At 40.3% G+C, this 19993-nt stretch overlaps 1 non-coding gene across 1 annotated transcript; it reads right to left on the bottom strand.

Annotated features, from left to right (window-relative positions):
- Positions 1 to 19411: 19411 nt before the first annotated feature.
- On the bottom strand, positions 19412 to 19518 carry LOC141610402 (small nucleolar RNA R71). The gene has a single exon (XR_012528312.1). It is a non-coding gene; the product is annotated as a small nucleolar RNA R71 (small nucleolar RNA).
- Between the last annotated feature and the right edge of the window lie 475 nt (positions 19519 to 19993).

Below are 19993 nucleotides of genomic sequence, written 5' to 3'. Positions count from 1 at the left end.
TAGTGAGGTTTTGGCTCTCATACATACGGATGTGTGTGGACCATAAACCATCACCGCTAGAGGAGGTTTTCACTACTTCATTACTTTTACTGATGACTTGAGTAGATATGGGTATGTCTACTTGATGAAGAACAAGAGTGAAGCTTTTGACAAGTTCAAGGAGTTTCAGAATGAAGTAGAGAACCAATTGGATAAAAAGATTAAGACCCTACGATCCGATCGTGGTGGTGAATATCTAAAGTCTGAATTTGATTCACACCTAAAAGATTGTGGTATAGTATCACAATTGACTCCTCCTGGCATACCACAATTAAATGGTGTAGCCGAAAGGAAAAACCAAACTTTACTAGATATGGTTCGGTCTATGATGCAACGTAAAGCGTTCGGGTGCGGAAGCGTTTTGGTCGATTGTTGGCATTTGCTCGGCTTCGGTCGACATTCTGGCCGGATTGAATGGATGGAATATTTTTTGTTGTATTTTTGTGTGTGAAATATGGAGATATTTATCAAACTAGACCTATAGTTTGATAATGGGTGAAATTCTCATAACGCGACAAGAATTCCTCTTAAACTTTGGAACGCGTTCTCGGTCTAAGTCAAGGATCGAACACGTCGATTCTCTGTTTGTCTCGACACTCGTGTTTACGGCAACACAAAATGTTTCTGACGGGTTTTAGAAAAAACTTCTCAAAATAATTTCAATTTCATAGATGTGTAAAAGTGAAATACAACCTTGGCTTATATAGCCCCTCTAAACCGACCTAAACACCTAGGATAGACCACATTTTGACCCTTATTTAATTCTAGTCCTACCTAGTTTCTACTACAATCATCTAATTAAATTTTATGGAGAAAAAGAATTGACAACATAGATTACAAAGTTTGACGAATAATAAATCGAAGCCTCAAATTCGCGTCCAAGGACCATACACGGCTGTCCCAACCGTGGGCTGCTGCTCTGTCTTTCCTCGATTTGCGTGCTTGTTTTATATCGTCAACCCGTAATTTATTACTTGTTATATTTTATTTCGGCATTATTTTAATTCAATTTTATTCGCAATTCCCGTCAGTTTTATTGAAATTTCCACCCCCCCTCTTTACGCATCAACACTCTCCCTCTTCAAAAAGAATCGTCCCCATTCTTGTGCCTTCAAGTGCCGAGGTGAGATGCTGCATTGCGTTCATCCTTTGCTGCCCAATGCCTGGGTTGAACATCTTCGATGATTGTTGCTGATTCCACCCACAAACTCTACAGCCTTGAAACAACTTCTGTGCGAAATGCTTTAACCCACGAACTGATCTTGGAGCATCGTTAGAACCGTGAAAATTAAAGGCGTCACTCACCATGGCCTTCAAACGTACACAATAGTATACCGAACCGAATAAACACACAGGTTCAAAATTAACTCCACGATTCTTCTGGGCTGTCTATTTTGTTTCCGACGTCGCATCATTGCAATTGATAGTGCCATCGAATATAGGAGGCAAATCGAAATTGACAACAAGTTTATTCTCGTTTGTAAAACCATCGTGAAAGAGCGATGTAACATCATCTTCGTACACATCAAAAACAGGTGGTGAACTAGGATTGAACACTTTTTTCTTCCCCATAGGATCGTCTTGGTTTAAGGAAATCAAGAGCCAAAGCTCTGATACCACTTGCAACATGAAGCGTTTGGGTGCGGAAGCGTTTTGGTCGATTGTTGGCATTTGCTCGGCATTGGTCGACATTCTGGCCGGATTGAACGGATGGAATATTTTTTTGTTGTATTTTTTGGTGTGAAATATGGAGATATTTATCAAACTAGACCTATAGTTTGATAATGGGTGAAATTCTCGGAACGCGACAAGAATTCCTCTTAAACTTTGGAACGCGTCCTCGGTCTAAGTCATGGATCGAACACATCGATTCTCTGTTTGTCTCGACACTCATGTTTACGGCAACACAAAATGCTTCTGACGGGTTTTAGAGAAAACTTCTCAAAACAATTTCAATTTCATAGATGTGCAAAAATGAAATACAACCTTGGCTTATATAGCCCTCTAAACCGACCTAAACACCTAGGATAGACCACATTTTGACCCTTATTTAATTCTAGTCCTACCTAGTTTCTACTACAATCATCTAATTAAATTTTATGGAGAAAAAGAATTGACAACATAGATTACAAAGTTTGACAAATAATAAATCGAAGCCACGAATTCGCGTCCAAGGACCATACACGGCTGTCCCAACCGTGGGCTGCTGCTCCGTCCTTCCTCGATTTACGTGCTTGTTTTATATCGTCAACCCGTAATTTATTACTTGTTATATTTTATTTCAGGATTATTTTAATTCAATTTTATTCGCAATTCCCGTCAGTTTTATTGAAATTTCCACCCCCTCTTTACGCATCATATGATGAGTCTAACTGAGCTTCCTAGTTCATTTTGGGGTTTTGCCCTATTGTCTGCAATATTTTCACTAAATTGAATCCTGTGGACAAGGCCCTCGGGAACTGCGTCCGCGGGATCCACACCAGGCATAATCGACTCGAGGTTCTTTCGAATCGAATTAAGACATATTAGAGTCGCCACCAAGTTTTTTGGGAACTTGGAACCGTTCAAGTCAACTTTACACCTTTCATCGAAAAGCATAAAGCCAATCGACTACGAGTGATTAAAGATAAAGACTTGTACCCTATATCACTCGATTTGAATGACTCTCGTAATCCAATGGTATTTAGACGGATCCACAAACCATAGATCTTGAGTAAGGGGTGAGGGTACGTGTTGGGAAGCCCATAAGGACACCCAACCCCGCCCGTCGATAACGGCCTCTACTAAGTCAAGTGTCAGATTTCAAACAAGGTCATAGCTACTACGATGTATGATATGCAAACGTTGTTTTAACCCTATCATGTGACAACAATTTCTATGTCGTTTTAGATGCAACTAAACTAACTTTGTCAAAGTTGTAATTTAGCATGTGGGTTGATTGATCTAACAACATACAAACGAAAGCAAACAAGGCTTAGGGGGAATGGGGGAGCCGTTGGGATCTACCTATTACAAACCAGGCATTTCATGCCGACACAACAACAAACTAAAGATACAACTCGATCTAAATACAAAGCTATACACACGACGCAATAGATGGCCGTTTGGCCTAGAAAACCGTGCACAAGGGGGGGGGGGTGACTCACGGCCTACATGACACACGGCCTTGGGTCACTCCTCGTAATGCGTGCTTTCACTTAATCTCATCGAATTAGACATAGGGCTACGCACCAAAGCATGCATTAGCATAAACCGGGCCATGTTGCTTTAAACAACATGCGGTTTACTACGCTCCTACAAGCATTGGGGAACAACCGTCTAACCAAATAAGACTAAGGTTTTTTGAAGAGGTTTTGACTCGTAAAAAAAAAGAAAACTAACTCGAAAGATTACAACCCGATGAGCAAACGATAAATTACAAGCTATCAAACGACAAAGAACAAAAGATATAAAACAAACGAGACAAAGAGAGGCATGACCAACCCCACGGCCTAAAGCCACGGCCACAGACACGGCTATCCTAGTTCCTAGGTCGGGTTCATTAGTTAGATGGATTTGCAAAGCGATACGGGAGATACATTAGAAAACGATGATAAAAAAAGGTCAGAAAGCTTCGCTTAAGATCGAGTGTTCCACACGGCCCAAGGGGGTTGAATTAGGTCAAGTTTGCAAATTAAGTTAACTCATCGAGTGTTAATAAGAAGGTGCTAATCACGCACTCTTATACTAGCGAGAAATTAGGTGAAAGAGAAAGATGCGTTCAATTATTTACAGAATTGTTAGTTGATTTTTAAAGCTATGTCGATGTACCCTAAAGTGTCTAATTAGATTATTAAATTAATTTAATGTCATCTAAATACGTCAAAGGTTAACAATCAGAGGTTAAACTAACATACAACGGGTCCTAGGGTATGTCGAATTGGCCGAAATAACAAAAGGGTCAAAAGCGAAGAGCGAAGTTAGAAACTCGTTTTATTTATGCCCTACCTTGAACACGAGGATATGTAAATGAGACGGGGGTGTACGACCGACTGAAGTAGCGGTTTATTTTCCCATCTCAAGTCAACGCGGGTGTTCATGGTGGTACTTTAACTCATACTCGGACTAACTAGTTTCATAGTTAATTAAAACAAACGATAAACAAAACGAAAAACAAACAAAAACAAGACAATAAAAAAAGCATAAAACAAAACGAAATAAAAGGGAAAAGAAGAGGATTTGATACACCCTCAACCTACATGTATCGTTGACACCGTCTTGGGTCGTAATCGATGGTAGATTTTATCTCGAGAGGCCGTCGTCGACGAAGAGCAAAGCAAACACGCGTTTTGAAACTTTTCGGACAGCGATTTTCAAACGATGATATCTCCCTCGTTTCACGACGAAAATTCGATTTGAAAGATGTTTTGAAAACTAGAAAGAGAGGAGAACAGGGATCTTAAAGCAACCCCTGCTCGTTTTGGGTTATTGGGCACGAAAAACGAGGACAAACAGAACTGGACAGACAAGAATAAATCACAAAAAAAGAGTGTATAACACTGTTTTTCGAGGGATTTCGTGTACTCTCAAGGGCAATTTGGCTCGTAAATCTTTGTCTAATGTGTAGATGGATGTTATGTGGTTAATTAGGAACAAGAAAATCGAGTTTTGATGGAGGTTTGATGGAGGAACGAGTCAGCATGACTCGATCGAGTAGGTGGTTTTCATTTCTTGGCAGTAGTCTGTTTTTGGGCACTTGATCGAGTAGGTTTGGGAGCTCGATGGAGTGGGGTCAGCTCGATCAAGTAAGGTGCTGGCTTGGTCGAGTACCTTTTTGGATGCATTCTGGTCAGATTCTGGAGTCGAGGCACTCGATCGAGTAAGTAGGCAACTCGATCGAGTGGCCTCAACTCGATCGAGTAGGTTGTGGTACTCGATCGAGTGGGTTCTACACAGGTCGTTTTCGTGTTTTGAGTATGGGATGCGTGTTCATGTTTACCCTTTTCTTATATAGTTTCATGATGCGGCCAAAGAGAAACGCGTTGTATGCCAGGGCTGAGAACATGAGCGTAGATGAGATAGTTAAGATGTTGGAGCACGAAGATGCTCTTACTGAAGCTTTGAAGAAGTTCGGAAAGGATAAGGAGGCGGGTGTAGATTTCGCCAAGATGAGTATACATATAGCGAGGTTTAATCCTAAGGAGTACACGGGCACTGGGGCGCCAATTCTGCTGGATAATTGGCATAGGAAAATGGAAAACATACTTAATGTAGTTCATTGCCCAGAGGACTTTCGAGTGGAACAAGCTGCGTTCTACTTGAGGGAAGCAGCTGGAGAGTGGTTGGATAAGGTTAGAGTGAGTGCTCTGGATCTATATGTGAGACAGGGGTTATCTGCCATACATTGGGATGAGTTTAAGAAAGCTATGAGGCGATAATTCGTGCCCGAACATGTGCGTAGTAAGCCGAGGGAGGAGTTTGATGATTTCAAGATGACTTCTGATATAACAGTTGCCGACTATTATCACAAGTTCAACGAGAAGTCTAGGTACGCAGAGGATATGAGGGTAAGCCAAGAGAACTTGGCATTGAGATTTGAGAAGGGGTTGACACCCAAGATCACGGAGAAGTTGCCGGTATGGGTCGTTACTGATGTTAAAGAGGTATCTGAGCGTGCTGGGAGAGCTGAGGGGTTGGTAGAGATGACCAAGGAGAACAGAGAGAGAGCTTCTAAGAAGAGGAAGGCTGAGAGTGAGGGTGGTGGACAGTCTAGTTATAAGAGGGGCGGTCATAACCAGGTGAGAGCTTACTCTTCGGGGTTGGGGTTCAGCGGTGGAGCTTTTTATGAGTGTTGCCGTGGTAGTGGTAGTAGCAGCTAGGGTTTATCTTGCTTCAACTGTGGTGGTATAGGCCACAAGAGACATGAGTGTACCAGTGATGTGGACAGGGGTTTTCAGAGGCCATCACACGGGTGTTTCTCTCAGGGTCCATCTCAGAGCTATGTTAGTAACAGGCCGACTGGGTCGTGGAATAATTAGAGTGGTTAGAGTAACAACCATGGTGGGGCTAACCGCAATGGCGGTAATTCGTATCAGAGACCGGTGATGAACAACAACAACCAGGGGTCGGCTGCTAAGCCGTCTACTTCAGCTAGTACTGTCCAGGGAGGTGGGCAGAAGACCAGTGGTAAGCTGTTCACGATGGAGAAGAAATCAGCTGAAGATGATGCTCACGTTATCACGGGTACTTTTCTTGTTAACGAAGTTTTTACCTTTGTTTTGTTTGATTCGGGAGCGTCACGGTCTTTTGTATCATCGAGTCATGCTAAGCTTTTGGTTTGAGAGAGTTTGAGTCAGTAAAGGAGGAGGTGTTCATACCATCGGGTGAGTCTGTATATTGTGGGAGGTTGTATAGGGGTGTGTCTATGATAGTTGGGCAGGTCGACTTACTAGTAGACTTGTTAGAGTTTCCCATAGATGGTTTTGAGATGATAGTTGGTATGGACTGGTTGGGTAAGTATAAGGCTAAGATAGTGTCATCAAAAGAGAGTTTCTCTAAGAGGTCCTAAGGGGATTAGTGTGTCTTATCGTGGGTTTGTTGTCAAACCCAAAGTCAAGTTGATTGCAGCAGTGACCTTGAAGTCTTATCTGAGGAAGGGATGTCCGTTGATCTTATGCCATGTGAGAGACCACAGTATGGAGAGTCCAACAGTTGAGCAGATAGCAGTGGTGGGGGAGTTTCCAGATGTTTTTCCAGATGAGATATCAGGTTTACCTCCGAAGAGGGAGATAGACTTCAGTGTTGAGTTGAAACCGGGGTTGGGTCCAATCTCTAAGGCACCGTACCGTATGGGTCCTAAGTAGTTGGAGGAGCTGAAGAAACAGCTAGATGATTTGATTGAGAAGGGATACATTAGACCTAGTGTATCACCGTGGGGAGCTCCGGTCTTGTTTGTGAAAAAGAAAGATGGGAGTTTAAGGTTGTGCATCGATTATAGAGAGCTGAACATGGTTACAGTTAAGAACAAGTATCCTTTGCCAAGGATAGATAATTTGTTTGATCAGTTGAACGGTGCAACGGTCTTTTCTAAGATCGATTTGAGGTCGGGTTACCATCAGGTGAAGATTCGGGATGAGGACATACCGAAGACAACTTTTACATCTAGGTATGGTCACTATGAGTATGTTGTGATGCCGTTTGGGTTGTCTAACGCACCTGCAGTGTTTATGGACTTGATGAACCGGGTCTTCAGTCAGTTTCTAGATCGGTTTGTGGTGGTCTTTATCGATGATATCTTAGTCTACTCTAAGACTAAGGAGGAGCATGAGGAACATTTGAGGATAGTGTTGCAGACTTTGCGAGACAATCAGCTATATGCAAAGTTGTCTAAGTGTGAGTTCTGGTTAGAGGAAGTTGCTTTTCTGGGGCATGTGATTTCAAAGAAGGTGTTGTTGTGGATCCTGCAAAGATAGAGGTAGTTACTCGGTGGGAAGCACCGAAGAATGTAGCAGAGATTAGGAGTTTATTGGGTTTGGCAGGGTATTATCGACGGTTTGTGAAAGATTTTTCGAAGATAGCCAGACCTATGACAGTGTTGATGAGGAAAGAGAACAGGTTTCACTGGGATGAAAGTTGTGAGACGGCGTTCCAAACATTAAAGGAGCGTTTGACAATAGCTCCAATCTTAGCATTACCTGAAGGGAGTGAGAACTTTGAGGTATATACAGACGCTTCAAAGAATGGTTTGGGATGTGTGTTGATGCAGAACGGGAAAGTAATTGCCTATGCTTCTAGGCAATTGAAGCCTTATAAAGAGAATTATCCGAAACATGATCTGGAGTTGGGTGCACTTGTGTTTGCTCTCAAGATTTGGAGGCACTATCTTTATGGGACGACCTTTAAGGTGTTTTCTGATCACAAGAGTCTCAAGTACATCTTCACTCAAAAGGACATAAACATGAGACAGAGGAGGTTGATGGAGCTGATTGGGGATTATGACATGGATATTATATACCATGAAGGGAAGGCTAATGTGGTTGCAGATGCATTGAGCAGGAAGAGTATGCATTCTCTTTGCATAGCTATGACTTTGATGAGGTTAAGAGATGAGGTAGGGAAGATGGGGATACATATGATACAGAATGGGGATGCTAGAGGGGATTTGACAGTGGAGCCAGACCTTTATGACGATATTCGCAGGAAACAAGCTTTGGATCCTAAGATTGAGGAGTGGAGAGCTGGAGTAGAGAAAGGGACAGTGTCTAGATTCTCTATTCATACAGATGGCAGTGTGAGATTTGATGGGAGGTGGTGTGTTCCTAGTGACGAGGAGTTGAAAAAGGTGAACATGACAGAGGCTCATTGCACACAATATTCAGTACATCCAGGCGGTGACAAGCTGTATAAAGATTTGAAGAAGACTTTCTAGTGGCCTGGGATGAAGAAAGAAACAGCTGAGTTTGTGGCTCGTAGTTTGACATGTCAGAGAGTTAAGGGGGAGTAGCGATGACCGCAAGGTAAGATTCAGTCTCTCGAGGTACCTGAGTGGAAATGGGAATCCATTTCTATGGATTTTATAGCGGGTTTATCGAGGAGTCAACTGGGTAATAACATGATATGGGTTATAGTGGATCGTTTGACCAAGTCAGCTCACTTTGTGCCGATGAAGGATAATTGGACCAAGATACAGTTAGCTTTCGCTTATAGGAAGCATGTGGTTCGTTTGCATGGGGTGCCTAAGGATACAGTGTCAGATAGAGATGCGAGGTTCATATCACGGTTTTGGAAAGAGTTACAAGAGTTGATGGGAATTACTTTGAAGATGAGTACTGCATTTTATCCTGCGACAGATGGCCAGACAGAGAGGACCATCAAGACTTTAGAGGATATGTTTTGAGCTTGCGTTATGGATTTTGGTGGTAGCTGGGAGGAGAGGTTGGACCTGATTGAGTTTTCTTATAACAACAGCTATCACACGAGTATTGGTATGGCACCGTTTGAGGCTTTGTATGGGAGGAGGTGTAGGAGTTCGATTGGCTGGGATGATAGAGCTGAGGCAGTGGTTTTAGGACCACAGATGGTACAGGAGATGGTTGAATAGGTTAAGCTGATTAGACAAAAGATGGATGCGGTACAGGATCGACAAAAGAGTAACGCAGATTTACATCGCCGTGACATAGAGTTTCAGGTTGGGGACAAGGTTCTTTTGAAAGTGTCTTCTATGCGTGGGGTCATGAGATTTGGTAAGAAAGGGAAGCTGGGTAAGAAGTTTATCGGACCATATGAGATTTTGGATCGTGTGGGTGAGGTTGCTTATCGGTTAGCTTTACCAGCTGCTTTGGATAGAGTGCATAATGTGTTTCATGTGTCTCAGCTGCGGAAGTATGTGAATGATCCTTCACATATGTTAGATGTAGAGAACATCGAGTTAGATGAGTCCTTGTCTTATCTTGAGGTGCCAAAACAAATTCTTGATCGCAAGGTTAGGAAAACTAGACATGGGGAAACGGTGTTGCTTAAGGTTCTTTGGTCTAACAATGAGGTTGAGGAGGCTACTTAGGAGGCGGAGGAGGCTATGAAGGAGCGGTATCCGTCTCTTTTTGATCAGGTATGTGTGGTTACGGGGACGTAACCATGTTTCTTTTAGGGGGGTAGGAGATGGCCGCATAGAGTTTTGAATATTTTATGTGGGTTTTAGTACAGTTAGTAGTTGTCTTGAGTCGGTTTGAGTGTTGTTTTGGGAGTTGTGTTTTGAGTTTTGGTTATGTTGTTGTGTCGGAGTTGAGATAGTGTGTTTTGTTTTGTCTATGGGTTGAACTTTGGGGACCAAGTTCTTTTCAAGGAGGGAAGACTGTAATACTACGGTTTTCTATGTCTATGTGTACTCTATCGAGTAGGACTTACTCTATCGAGTAAGTAGCTTTTTACGCAAAACAGTAGTCTGCCTGTAGGGTACTCGATCGTGTAAGTTGGGGACTCGATCGAGTAAGTCACTTACTCGATCGAGTAAGTGTGTTTATGGGTTTGATCAGCCGGGTTTTGTTAATAACGCGAGATTAATATATAAGCTTCCGTCATTATTTTCCTACACATTTTTCAACACTCTAAAACCTTTCAAGAGAAGAATAGAAGTTACGTACATTGCATCTCTCACGTTATTAGCAAATGTCAAGGCTAGGATCGTCGGTATGTCACGTTCTTTACGCCGTTGCGATCGTTGTGTCGAGGGTAAGCTTTTAGTATAATTTTTGTAGTGTTTTGTTGAGTTTGATTAAACCCTAATTGGGTAGATTTGGGGGTTTTGGGGGTATTATGCTGAGTAGATGGTAATTGTGTGTATACATGTTATAGGAGGAGGATTCGTAGAGGAGAAATTCTGATTAGCTACTAGACGGTCTTGTGGTGATTGCTATTTCCAGGTAGGGTTTCCCTACTCAGTATTGGTTACATAGTTGTGTTGGTAATTATCTGTTGTTGTTGTATATCATATTGGCATTGGATTCTGATTTGGTGATTGTTGGTAGTGTAGTGTGATTATTATATAATTGTCTGCGGTTTGCAAGGTGCGTCCTCAGGTGAGTGGAGTCACTTGCGGGAGTGGCTTCACGCCCTTGATTCGCCCTCTATGGAACCCGCCACATAGGGGATTTGCACATTAAGGAACATGGGTTTATCACTCGGATGAGATGAGCGGGGCTTAGGTGGGAACGGCTGCGGTCCCCCACTGGCGGAGTGGGATACTTGTTGCGATGAGTATTCTGGCAGGACTACACACTTTAGTGTGTAGTCAGGTGTGTGGTGATGTGACGGAGTTGGTGGATTGGTTTGGTTTATAATGTTGTTTTATTGTAGTTGCTTGTTTTATGTAATCAGTACTGACCCCGTTTAATTGTTTTAAAAACTGTGGTGATCCATTCGGGGATGGTGAGCAGTTGTTGAGCAGGTATGAGTTGATGCGCATGGGATAGCTGGGTTAAGTCATCACGAGATGTTTTAGAATTCTTCCGCTGTGTCGAACATTCTATTAATTGTTTAGTTGGTTAACATTTTGGAGAACAATTGTATTTCTTTTTATCAGTTTCGGATTTGGTTGTATTGCTTAAACTTTATTATTAAAGTACGTTTCGTTATTTTCTATTTGATTATCATTACCTCGGGTAACCGAGATAGTAGCACTTACATGCCTTAAGTAGTTCTGGTAAGGCACTTGGAGTATGGGGGTGTTACAGGTAGCGCACACCTTGTGTCGGACAAGTGGGAGATTGTTGGAGTTAGTGTCCTCCATAATAGTGCGTTTACATCATAAATCTAGTTAAAGGAATATCATTAGGATATTTATTTTATGATCCTCGCCAGTTGATTAACGTAAATCGATAACGGTTGGCTGACTAGAATTTGACGTTATTGTCGTGAGACGACGGTGATCAACTGACCCCGTTCGGTCATACCTAAAGGAACAAATCTCAATTGACAACTAATTAATTGTATGAGATATAATTTATTTAGTCCCTTAATTTATTGACTAAAAGGTTAGTCGATCTTTTAGAGAGATTTCGAGTTGCGAACTAGAGGCGCGACAGTTATTATTTAATTATGCGATAATTGAATAATAAATTTTATGAGACGGGTTTTAGTTAATTAATTGTTAATTCACTAAAATTGTACTAATTGATTAATGTGATTAATATTAGTACATAAATAATATGTGTAGCAGGTACACGTATATTTACGGAGTGTTTTGGACAAAATTAATCGGGAAGCATTTAAATATAAAACGATGATTAAAGTATTATTACACGTATTTGTGAGACAAATATAAGAACCAATATGGACCCGTAAATTGGCATTGGACCGTGTAAAATAGAGTGTAGTGGATGATTATAAACATAATCATTTCACTTTGCTTTATGCTCTTCCCTAAATTATCTTTTGTTCTATTTTATGTGATAGAGGATTGGACATAAAAAAGAGAAAATCCACTCCCTCACTCCACCTACTCCACCTGGCCACTCCCTCCTTATTAGACCAACAATTGTTCGTTTTTTTCCTACTTGCTCACTTGTGCATTTTGCATGTGAATAAAAATTGTTGGTTCATCTCTCTAAAAATAATAAAAACACTTACTAATTGTTAGTAATTAAAATAAATATTCACTAAGTTTATTAGTAATATTTACATATTATCAAGGTTAAATCTAAAAAGTATCTAGTTAACACTTGTTAGATTATTGGGTTTTGTTCTTGGGTGCTTCTTGAAGGAGACTTTCTCTTTGGAGGTTTGAACTAGGAGGATCATCCATCTTTAAATAGCACAAGAACAATCTAGATATGTGATCTAGATTGTGCCCATTTTCACCTTCAAATCAATGTAAGGAAATTGTATTTCCTTAATCTTTATTATTATGCTTTTATATTTGCATGCATGTTACATAGATCACTAAATAACATATTATGAGATAATTTGTTTTTATTTAGAGAGTTTAATATGGATCTATGATCTTTAAATACGGAGGAATGCTTTTTCTTAAAGCATATTATCCAAGATATGACCGAAAATGCTCAACTTCCGGTAAGTTGTCCCCTGCCAGAAGCCTCAAGTAACAAGCCCCGTCCACCTTCCACGGATACCTCTCTCCACCCTCATCCTCAAGCCAATGGATACTTTCCATGTAATCAATGTCAAAGTATGGTACTTTCTTAGACAACGGCCTATCTATGTCTCCGGGTTCATATTGCAACAACCTCTTAACCAAATGGGTCACTAAAGTACCACAATCCAATGAGCACTTGTCGGGCGTGGATATGGCACTAAAGTATGAGGGCTCCTCTTGGTAGGGGTTCAAGTACGAGCTCAAAACAAAAACCTCCGTTGAGTTTAACTTGCTCACATATTTCCTCCAGTAAAGTAGATGGGTCATAAGTCTCAAGAAGATCTTCAAAACCGGGTGTTCAACATCACTACTCTTCATAGCATTAACCATGGCGTTAGTGTTGCCCGTGTTTAAGTCAAATTACCTAGTGGCTTTCATTATTTGGTTACCTTTTCATGACAAATATCGTCCCTCCTACCTACTCCCAAACAACCCGCAAAGGTGTCACTAGACAAGTTGAAGGTAGTGTTCTTTAGTCTAAACCTCACCGAATGGCCCCCGTTGTTGTAACTAAAAGAGCTCAAGAATTCTTGGGTAAGGTTACGGTAGCTAATCTCATAATATTGTATAGTCCTTCAAAATAGAGTATGTCAAAGATATCATGCACCTCTTTCTCAATTTGAAACGGCCACCAGGCACTTGCCGACACACACCTAGTCGCGGTCATACGTCTCTCGGATAACACAAGAAAGTGTTCCTATGAGCTTCACTTTAAAAAAAAATGCCCGGAAATCACGAAGCCTCAATCACGGGTTGTGCCTCCGGTGATCGTCGAGGTTGCCTTACATGGTTGCTTTTTGTATTTCTTGACATGCTACAAAATCGATTCACAAGATAAGATACCGAATAAAAAAGATAAGGATTAAGACAACTTGGAAATGAATATAAATTTACCCAATACTCAGAATGGATTAACAAAATCTTGAAAGAAACTTCGACGTGTCTTCCTTTGTATTTTAATCAACCAAAAATTTGCTCAAGATACGTATTTTCCGGAAAAATCATAAGTTTTTGAAATTGCACAAAAATTTAAGCCCAATTTAAGCATCATAAAATAAACTTAGTTGTTTTCAAACTTTTGGCACCATTATATAAGGAATTAAGCATAAACATCAAATTTTCCGGTGTACCCTATTATGCCTCGAAAAGTAGATAGTTTTTGAGATAAAACTCCTAATTTAAGGTGATACAATACATTATTATCATGAAATTGAGTAATAAAAGGTGACTAGAATAAGGATTAAGCATGAATAATAAAAATTCGGGTATGCATACTATTGTAGATACCTATTTCTGCACCTCCCGCCAAACACCCTGTGATGATTGAGGCGCATGTTTAACATACAAAGTGATTTGATGACATTTCATAAGTTCGTTGACAAATGATTATTCAAACAGTCGTGTCAGCCCCTTTGTTGTCATCTACGCACCGATACGGCCGTTTTGACAGTAATTAGAGTACGTTTGGAGTCCTGGTCAATAACCGTCATTTTCTAAACCCTCTTAAAACCGAGTCAGAATATTCTAGAGATTATTCCCAAAATACTATTTTAAGTTTAAATATCGGAAAACATATTACATTCGGAATAAGGAATCATACATTTTCCCTAATTCCCAACTTAAACCGCATAAATCTTTCTTGCTGAGGAGGAAAGGCCTCAAGAGAGGATGCAGTAGCTGCGCCTCTTGGAAAGGTCGTAGTACCTGTTGCGCCTCTTGGAAAGGTCGCATTACCTGTTGCGCCTCTTCCTGGGCTGGTTTTTCGTCAGTTTCCAGAATATTTCCGGATTCTTTCCAGATTTTATCTTTTCCTAAAATTCCTCCTCTTGATTAGTATAAATAGAGGCTTTTACCTCAAATATTTTTCACGCGAGTGTCCGCCATTCTCCTCTCTCTTTGCATTCTAAGACCACGAGCTTTTGCTATTGACGCCTACGTGCTTGATCTACTCAACCACGTAAGCTCAGATCCTTCTAAGTACCATTCAAGTTGCATAGACCGACCAATTTGACCAACTCCACCCACCCACCCAATCAATCAATCAATCGTTTTGTTACTAAACTCCTTTTTCAAGGGCACTTTCAATCCTACATTGAGTCGAGCAATCACTAAACAACGACTAAGTTAAATCTCGCTTCATTAAACTTGTATGTCTGAGGGTGTAAATCCTACCTTTTATTTAATGTTTATTTTCTATAATTAATTTATGTACAAATTTATATCGTAATTATGCTCAAAACCGTTTTCAAAAACCGTCTTAAAATCTTTTTTAACGATTCAGCAGAGAAAGACCGTCAAGAAGAAACGCATCAGCAGATGCGCCTTCTGGAATAGTCGCCACAGTTTCTGCGCCTCTTCTACAGGCTCCTTATCTTCTTCTTCTTCTTCTTCTTTGATTATCCGTTGTTCGTTCTTTTCTTGTTTTATCTTCTATTTTCTCCGAAATTTTTTATGTTTTCCAATTTCTTAACTTAATTTCGTAAGCTCCTTTTTGACTTAAATTGCTAATAATTTGATATTTGCGGGTTTTCGTCACAAATTCAAACCCGGATTTTAAGAGTTTTGATTTAGCCATATCAAGTCTCTTAAATTCGTCTTTGATATATCATTTTCAACTTGTTTTCGGTTTCAGTTCTTTGTTTTCGTCTTAGTGTCGTCCTAAGTTCCCATCTTTTGTAAATCCGATATCACATGTGTTTATAGTTCATGTGATTCGCCTTATGTTGTGTTTTAATTCGTTCTTTTCAGCTTATGACGATCTTAGATGCATGTAATCTGACCAAATCACTTCCATTTGAGTTGTATACTAATAATCCTTTTAAATTAACCAACAAACACTAACTAACCCGCGGGTCTGATTTTCACACTCAGATTCCAGCTCAAGAATAGTCACATAAACAGACGGGCCTCTTCCCGAGAACGCATCATCTGCTGCGCCTCTTCCCGAGAACGCAGTTTATGCTCCGCCTGTTCAGGGGTGGCTTCTGCCTTTGATGTCGTCTCAGTTTGATGTGAGGCTTTTAATTAGGTGTCTAATCTCTAATATCTGTATAATTATTCGTAATTCATTCTTTTATATGTAATACTACGATTTTTTATGTCTTTGGGTACTCTATCGAGTGGGGCTTACTTTGTCGAGTAAGTATGTTTGGTTTACGAAAGAGTGTTCTGCTAATGGGTACTCGATCGGTTAAGTTGGGGACTCGATCCAGTAAGGGTCACTCGATCGAGTAAGTTACTTACTCGATCGAGTAAGTTACTTTTTACGGGTTATTTGCCGGGTTTTGATAGCAACGCGAGAAGGTTATAAAAACATATTTCGTCATTCCTTTTTCACTTTTACTTCATCCTAAACTTTTCACAAGAGAACACCAGTTACGTAGCTTTCCCTTCTCACAGTGATATCAAACCCTAAGCGCTAGAATCGTCGGACCGTTGAGTTCTTTATGCCGTTGAGACCGTCGCATCGTGGGTAAGCCTCCAGTATGATTTTTATATCGTTTCATTGATTTTAGTTGAAACCCTAATTGGGAATTTTGGGGAGTATTTGTGATTGTTAGATGGTAATTGTATGAACGTGTGATTGATAGGAGGTGACTCCGTAGAGGAACGTTCTGATTAGCTGATTGTGACGATCTTGGTGACTGCCTTTCTAGGTAGGGTTTCCCGACTCGGTTATTGGTTACATAATTGTAATGGCGATTGTGTTTATTGTTGATCTATAACATGTTGGTTTGGTGTTAGAGTTGTTGTTGCATAATTGATTGTTTAACTGTCTGTGGTTCTCGAGGTGAGTCCTCGGCTGAGTGGAGTGGCTTCACGCCCTTGATTCGCCCTCCGTGGAACCCGCCACAGAGGGGATGTGCACATTAAGGAACATGGGTTATTGCTCGGATGTGATGAGCGAGGCTTAAGTGGGAATGGCTGCGGTCCCCCATTGGCGGCGAGGAATATCTGTTGCGATGGGTATTCTGGCAGGACTACACACTTTAGTGTGTAGTCAGGTGTGTGGAGTTGTGACGGAGTTTGGGTAATGTGTGTGTTGTATCTTATATATTGTTCGTTGTGTAAGCAGTAAATGACCCCGTTTAAATGTTTTAAAAACTGTAGTGATCCATTCGGAGGTGGTGAGCAGTTGTCTAGCAGGTATACTGTGGATACGCGTGGGATTAGTTGGGGATGGAGTCACCACGAGTCTGATAGTAATCTTCCGCTGTTGTGTCATGACATTTTATTTACTTTAGTTGGTTTTGGTTCGGAACAGTTGATGTGACTCATATTTGAGCACATTTAGTCCCCGAATTAGCCTCGTTCCTATGCTTTATAGTGCATAATTGGGTCATTTACTATCTTTAGTTTCCCATTTTGCATATTTTTTGAGGTTTTGTTTCCTTGGTAGGAGAAGAGTGCAAATCTTGCGTTTTCATGGCGAAATGGAGCTAAATTGATCGCATTAATTGACCAAGCATCAAAGGGAAGACGATACTAGAAGGCCTATGCAGATAATAAAGTAGATTGGGCAATGATGAAAGGATCCTTGCATCCTCAACAAGATCCCCGCGGATTGTTGAGGAAAGAAGAAAAGAGAAGTGCCTGTCTCACAATCCGAGCGGATTGCAGCCAATCCGAGCGTCTCCCTGCCCAGCAATCCGAGCGTCCCGATGCCAAGACGCTCGTCTTGAAGCCAAGCAATCCGAGCGTTTCCCCCATGATCCACTCGGATCTCCTGACAGATTCCACCGTGCCACCTTCCTAGACGCTCAGGACGAGCATATCTTCGTGGGACTAGCAAAATACCCCTTTGTAACCCTAATCTTTGTACCTAATTTTTAGTATAAATACCCCTTTGTAACCCTAATCTTTGTACCTAACTTTTCTTAAGGGTCTTAATAGTCATTTAAGCCCTTAGTAACCCTAATCTTTGTACCTAATTTTTAGTATAAATACCCCTTTGTACTACCTAGATTATCATCAAGTCTTAATCCAATCTTAGTGTTATCTTAATACTCTTTTAATCTTGTAATCAACTCTTAATTTAGTCTTAATACAAATCTCATTCCTTAATCTTTCCTTAATTTCTCTATTATTCATCATTTCTTTTGGGTAATTAGACGATTATTTGGGTTTATTTGGAGATTGACAATCTTCCATCAATCAACAAGTACTTCTATTATTCTTTTCTTTAATATTTGGAATCATCTTCATAGGTATAATTCTCTCTTAATCCTTTTTTATTATTGTTAATCATTTTTATTTGTTCATCAAGTTTTGTCTTGCTAGTATGATTGACAACCTTGTTAGCATGACAAACTTGATAATGAGTGAGTAGTTTCCTTAACTAGGGTTAATTGGGAATTAGGGGAAACCAACATGGGGATTGATTCATGCTTAATCTAATATGTTTTCATAATTAATTTGCTTGCTTGTTGTAATTCCAACTTATTCACATGTTATGTTTGATGAAATGCGAGCCTATGAATCCTTGCATTTTTTTACCCATCACTTACCTTTTCAATGAGACTTGTAAGACATAAACCAACTCGAGTCTCATTAGACCATGCATATAGTTGGATAGGAAGGATTAAGTTGACTTGTAGGTGTTGTACAATCTCATCGATTCGGCTCAGGGACCCAAACCTTCTTAGGGATTGTAAGATATACACTAATTCGATCCCATCACAATAATAAGTGCTTGCATCTAGTAGAAAATATGTTTGTATGATCAAATCCCATGAATCCCCTATGAACCCATGACACCCTAGTGCTTTTAATCAATTGTTTACATCTCATTTTAATATTCTTGCTTGTTTTCATTACTTTATTTACATTGTTGATTAGTTTAGTTGATCTCCTATCTCAACCCAAATTGTGACACCCTTAGACACAACCAATTGCAATTGAAAATCCTACATGAATACCTGTCTCTTGGGATCCGACCTTTACTTACCTTTTTACTAAGAGTAGAGTAGTTTGTGAAGTTATAAATATTGTTTTGGTCAAGGTAGCTTTTGACGACGAGTAACAAAACCGACGAACCAAAAATGGCGTCGTCGCCAGGGACGGTGTTAACTTGATTTCTTTTTCTTTAAATTGTTTTTATTTGTGTCTTTCTTTACTTTGGGGAAGTTAAACTCCTCAAGGTTTGTTCTAATTGTTTTCGAGTTGTTTAATATTTTGCATGTCTAGGAGATCACAAGCTAATTTGTTACCCATTGATCTTGAAATTGAAAGAACTTTGACCAACAATAGAAGACTTGCTAGAAATACTTTGAGAGGTATTGGTGAGATTGTGGACATTCAACAAAATAATATTGAGTTTACCAACCCTTTTGCAAGATAAGGAGAGGATAGCCCATCACAAAACCAACCACAAAATCAACCCACAATGCCTAAATTTTCATCACATTCCGTAGCAACCGAGGAGAACCTACCAAATGGTACTCCTACACCGCAATATTTAACCGGTAATTTCATTGCAAAATCCGCATTTATACAACTAGTTGAGAGAAGTCAATTTGGGGGGATGCCTAGTGAAGACCCTCATTCTCATATGAAGACTTTTTGTGACTATTGTGATGCGATTTCTTAAACCGGAGTTACTCAAGACCAAATTCGATTGGTCTTATTTCCTTTTTCTTTGATTGGTTCCGCGAAACAATGGTTTAAGAGCCTAGATAAGGCTACTCTTGGAAGAAATTGGCACTTGCTTTCTACAAGAAATTCTATCCTCCGGAGAAGACTAACATGTTGAGAGCCCAAATCACCGGGTTCAAATAAAGGGATGATGAATCTTTGTATGAAGCATGGGAGAGATTCAAGGATACTTGTCGATCTTGTCCACACCATGGACTTAGCGAGTGGTTCCTTGTACAACAATTTTGGAATGGTCTATATGAAGACTCCCGAAATATTCTGAATATGGATTCAAATGGTATGTTTACCGAAGTTGATGACAATCAAACATGGAACAAGATTGAAGAAATGGCGGTCCATAACTCACAATATAGTAGACCTCGGAATGCTACTAGAGGAGGAAAGCATGATATCGACTCCATTAATCAATTGGGTGCTCAACTTGGGGCTCACATTGACACCATTAATTTGAAGTTTGAGAAGGCTATGGATAAACTTGAAGAGGCCTCCAAATTACCCAAGCAACATGTTAATGCTATGGTAGCATCATCATCAATTCCAAGTGGAGTATGTGAGAGTTGTGGAACTTTGGGACATGACCAAAGTGAATGTAGGGGAACAAGTGAATGCTTTCCAAGCATACAAGAGTGGTACCCCTTATTCCAACTATTACAATGAAAACACCAAATTCCA

The sequence above is a fragment of the Silene latifolia genome, chromosome 10 (assembly GCF_048544455.1).
Source record: "Silene latifolia isolate original U9 population chromosome 10, ASM4854445v1, whole genome shotgun sequence".
Classification (NCBI taxonomy): domain Eukaryota; kingdom Viridiplantae; phylum Streptophyta; class Magnoliopsida; order Caryophyllales; family Caryophyllaceae; genus Silene; species Silene latifolia.
The sequence above is the reverse complement of the archived record's forward strand: the minus strand, read 5'-3'. Positions and strand labels throughout refer to the sequence as shown.